Source organism: Triticum urartu, chromosome 3A, assembly GCF_056163025.1.
Source record: "Triticum urartu cultivar PI428250 chromosome 3A, HENAU_Tu73, whole genome shotgun sequence".
Classification (NCBI taxonomy): Eukaryota; Viridiplantae; Streptophyta; class Magnoliopsida; order Poales; family Poaceae; genus Triticum; species Triticum urartu.
In genome coordinates, this window is record NC_141875.1 from 349,411,809 (window position 1) to 349,417,164 (window position 5,356).

At 47.9% G+C, this 5,356-nt stretch overlaps 1 long non-coding RNA gene across 1 annotated transcript; it reads right to left on the reverse strand.

Moving 5' to 3' along the window:
* Window positions 1-1,790: 1,790 nt before the first annotated feature.
* Window positions 1,791-5,063, reverse strand: LOC147979673 (uncharacterized). The gene is made up of 3 exons (XR_015618911.1): window positions 4,135-5,063; window positions 3,286-3,374; window positions 1,791-2,040 (listed from the first exon to the last, which is right to left on the reverse strand). It is a non-coding gene; the product is annotated as an uncharacterized LOC147979673 (long non-coding RNA).
* Window positions 5,064-5,356: the final 293 nt, after the last annotated feature.

Here is a 5,356-nt window from a genome sequence, read left to right on the forward strand (position 1 = left end):
CTTTCGATTCAAGGAACTAACAAGTATGGGTGCAATAGCAATGATTTCATGGTTAACATAAGGAACTATAGAAAATTTATCTCCATAAGCATGATTAATATTGGCATCATGGCCATAAGAATAGCAAGCATCACAACCATTAAGTTGGGATATTTCAATCAAATCAATAGAATCATAATTATCTATAGATTCAAGCATATGATTATTTTCTTCCAAAGCAGCGGTCATTCTCTCAATAAATTCTTTAACATAGACATTATGAGCATAGTATTCATAGAAATATTTAAGTATGTCAAAATTTTCAGATTTGTAGAGAGTAACATCATACTTTTCAATATAAGAAGCAACTTCATAAGCACCCTTAAATGCAAGAAATTCTTCAATTTGTTCGATATCATAGTAACTATAAACACCCTTGGCAAGAAGATATGATTTCATTATCATTAAACTCACATAGGTAGGGAAGGTGATGCGGAGCATCCTATGGTCATCCCCATGTAAACTTAAACTACTCCCCAAGCCCCAAGTCCACCTACGATGAGAGCTCGAGCATGTCCCATTGGACATAAGGTGAACTCTCTCCTTGTTAAACTTCCCTTACCCACATGAGACATGGCTAGTACCTCAAATGAAGACACTTTGTGTGCTTAGGTACCAAGGAACCAACAAGGAGAAGGAATGGTGCAAGATGGACACCAAGACCGTGGAGAGGGATTTTCCTAGTGCAAAGATAGAGGTACAACCGCCCAACCACCGCCCAATTACCGGTCGACCGGTACAAACTCCCAACTACCGGTCCACCGGTACAACCGCTCGACTACCGCCCAACTACTGCTCCAGCTTCTGTGATCGAGCGACACAAGATTGGTACTGCCCCGGTTACCCCTGCAATTAGAGCAATACATGTACAACCGGTCCATACCTTCGCGAACACCTCCAGAAAAATGGTACCTGAGCTCCCAGCGGTACAACCGCTCATGTAACCGGTACAACTGGTCTGCCTACGCGCAGTGATAGGGCAACAACCCATTTAACCCCAACTTACCCCTTCTACCATAAGTACTCGTCCCCTAGCTCTGAATTAGGGTTAGAATAGGTTTAGCTCATTTTAGAGATAGAGCTTTGCTCATCCATGTGGTTCTACTCCATCGAGAGACCGCGACCTCTACAGAGAAGATCCACGCTTGGATACAAGACCCCTCATGGGAAGATCCCTCGCGGATTCAAGGCCTCCTCATGGAGATGAACTAGCTACCGTTTGTATCGTCCTCTGTTGACTTTGGATCATGTATCTCCCTTTGTGTTCATGGTTATAGCACATGTGTGACCGTTTCACGTTGATTTGAGTGTTTCCTCTCGTTTCCCCTCACGTTTTCTCTCTCATGTTTTTTGTGTTCTTCGCAGGATCTCCTCCAAATCATGAAAGATCAGCCTTAGGGTTTCCACCCTACATCATCTTGGTATCATGAGCCATGTTGATCACGAATTTGGAGTCTCCCCTACCATTTTCTAGCCTAATTTTGTGTGTTCTTGCCCAATTTCGAAAGTCCCCACCAAAAATAGCCCCAATTTTTTTGTGATTTGTTGGTTTCATGAGATTTTGTTGATTTTGATCCATGGATTCATTGTGTTTTGAGTGGATCTAGCTTTCCCCCACCTCCCCTGTAACACCCACGATGCGGCTATATCTCCCACGTGTCGGAGCACGACTTAGAGGCATAACCGCATAGTAGGCATGTCGCAAGAGGGGTAATCTTTACACATCCCAAGTACTGAATAAGAAAGGAATAAAGAGTTGGCTTACAATCGCCACTTCACACAATACATAAATATAGCATTACATCATCCATAATACAATCAAGGTCCGACTACGGAACCAAATAAAGAAACACAACCCCTAATGCAAAAGATCCCCGATCGCCCCAACTGGGCTCCACTACTGAGCGAAAGGAAACGAAACAACACAACGAACACGATCTTCATCGAGCTCCTCCTTGAGCTCGGTTGCGTCACCTGCACTGGTATCAATGGCACCTGCAACTGGTTTTGGAATTAATCTGTGAGTCATGGGGACTCAGCAATCTCACACCCGCGAGATCAAGACTATTTAAGCTTATGGGTAGGAAAGGGGTAGTGAGGTGGAGCTGCAACAATCACTAAGCATATATGGTGGCTAACATACGCAAATAAGAGCGAGAAGAGAAGCAAAGCAACGGTCGTGAAGCTAGAAGTGATCAAGAAGTGATCCTGAAACTACTTACGTTCAAACATAACACCAAAACCGTGTTCACTTCCCGGACTCCACCGGAAAGAGACCATCACGGCTACACACGCGGTTGATGCATTTTAATTAAGTTAAGTTTTGAGTTCTCTACAACCGGACATTAACAAATTCCCATCTGCCCATAACCGCGGGCACGGCTTTCAAAAGTTCAAAACCCTGCAGGGGTGTCCCAACTTAGCCCATCACAAGCTCTCACGATCAATGAAGGATATTCCTTCTCCCAGGAAGACCCGATCAAACTCAGAATCCCGGTTACAAGACATTTCAACAATGGTAAAACAAGACCAGCAAAGCCGCCCGAATGTGCCGACAAATCCCGATAGGAGCTGCACATATCTCGTTCTTAGGGCACACCGGATGAGCAAGACGTCGGGTTGGCATCGACCCTGGTTGCCCAGGGGGCACCAGACATCGCTCAGGTTGGACCAACACTTAGAGAAGCACTGGCCCGGGGGGGGGGGTTAAAATAAAGATGACCCTCGGGAGCGCGACTCCCAAGGGAAAAGTAGGTGGTGGTGAGGCAAATGGTAAAACCAAGGTTGGGCCTTGCTGGAGGAGTTTTATTCAAAGCGAACTGTCAAGGGGTCCCCATAACACCCAACCGTTTAAGGAACGCAAAATCAAGGAACATAACATCGGTATGACGGAAACTAGGGCGGCAAGAGTGGAACAAAACACCAGTCATAAGGCCGAGCCTTCCACCCTTTACCAACTATATAGATGCATTAATTAAAATAAGAGATATTGTGATATCCCAACATATCCATGTTCCAACATGGAACAAACTCCAATCTTCACCTGCAACTAACAACGCTATAAGAGGGGTTGAGCAAAAGCGGTAACATAGCCAAACAACGGTTTGCTAGGAAAAGGTGGGTTAGAGGCTTGACATGGCAATATGGGAGGCATGATAAAGCAAGTGGTAGGTATCGCGGCATAGCAATAGAGCGAGCAACTAGCAAGCAAAGATAGAAGTGATTTCTAGGGTATGATCATCTTGCCTGAGATCCCGTAAGGAAGAAGAATGAGTCCATGAAGAAGACAAACGGACGAAGTCGAATGAATCCTCACAAACGCGACGTTATTGGAACTAACCCGAAGAAGCAACACCGGAAAGAAGCAAACAACATAGTAAACTACCACCGCATAAACATGGCATGATGCACAACCAAGTATGATGCATGTCCAGTTTAATGAGGCATGGCAATATGGCAAAGTGCACAAGCAAACCTACAAATTAAGTGGAGCTCCATATGCAACGAGTTGCATATTGACGAAACACCACATGACTTATTTAGTTCTCTCTTGGTTATCTACCCAACAATATTAAATGTTGTTAAACATGGCAAGAGATGAAGCATATGAAAACTACCTATCTAGGCAAGTTTAAATGAGGCTGGAACAGCAAACAACAAGCCTGGAAAATCCTCATGTGCATATTTTAGATTTGGTACTGTTCTGCCCTAAACCATATTTTAGAGGTGTTAAACATGCAAAGTAAGGCCACCATGTTAAACTAGGCATTTTTCTACCCCATTTACATATAAAGTTTATTAAAAACCGAGTTACGGTTAATTAGTTATGAATTAAAGCATTTTAGCATGGCATAGGAGCAGATTTAACCAAATAGCATTTTAAACATTTTAAACATGCATGAAAGTTGCATATTGTGAAACTAGACAAAATTCTAAACATTTTTCATATTTGGAGTTTTTACATATGATGGATAGTTCATGAGTTATAATATGCATGAAGACTAGGGACTAAACTGAGAACTGGCAGTTTTCTGGAAAAAAAGGAAAAACCGTAGTGCAAAGAAAAAAAAACTGGGCCGGATGGGAGCTGCTCACAATGGGCTCTCAGGCCACGCGTGGCTGGAGGGGAGGCTGGGCCGGTCCAACGGAAGCAGGGGAGGGGCCAAGGCCCAAGCGGTGGAGAGCTAGGCCGGGGGAAGTGGGCCTGGGCGCTGGCAGGCCGGCCCACTCGGGCGCTGGATGGGTCGTGCCCCTACCGATCCCACTGGTTCGAGGCAGGGACGAGCGCGGTCAACGGCGTTGAGCGAGGCATCATCCTGGAAGAAGCAGAGGACGCAGGCAGCAGCGGAGCTGGAGCAAGGGGAGGCGACGGAGCTGGGCTGTGATGGGAGCAGAGGAGGAGGCCTCGCGCGGGCGACTTGGCGCTGGTCCTCAAGACGAGCTGCGGGTGGTCAACGCGAGCAGGGGCTCGCTGCAAGGCAGGGCGAGGCCGCATTGTACTTGGGGCTCCGGTGGGAGGGACTTGAAGCGCAGGGGACGGCGAGGCGAGGTGGACTGCAGGGAAGGTCGAGGACGGCAGGGCCCGACGGATCTGGACGGGGGCGGCGCTTGACAGCAGGGCGACGCGAGTGGTCGAGGCAGAGGCGTGCGGTGGCTTCCATGGCGTGGGGAGCACCTGTACAGAGAAGAGAGAGGATGGATGAGAGGTAGAGGAAGCCACGGGAGGGAAAATGGAGGAAGGAGGAACAAGGAAGAGGGCACGGGGTCGGCCTGGCAGGGATGGTCTCCGGCGAGGTCGGCCGGTGACGAGGGACTCGATCGGGAGCTCCTCTCCCGTACCAGATAAAGGAGGCTATGGCGAGGAGTGGAGCAGCGGGTTGCGGGAGGCGCACGGGATCCGTTGGATCACAGATCCGATGGACCAGAGGAGACTTAACTGGCTGGATCTGGAGGAGGAGGTGGAGTCTGCTGGTTGGGGTGGAACTGAAAATGAGGAGCGGTGGCGGCTGCGGGGATTTGGTGGATGGGATAGGATAGGCTAGGGTTTGCCTGATATTTATACCATATGAAATTAGGTTAGGGGCTAACTCGTTCCTCCGATCAGAATCGGGCGATCGAGAAAAATAGACTAGGAAGTCCAAATAAGAAACGATGATATTTCATAGATGTTTGGGGATGTTCCGGATCCAACGGTGACGACTGCCCGGGTCGGGTCTGGGACAGCTTACGGACGCGCGCGCGAGGAGGGGTCAGTTGGAACTTGTGGGCTGTGCAGAAGGCCTCGGGCTGAGAGGAGAGAAGAGAGAGAGACCCGACA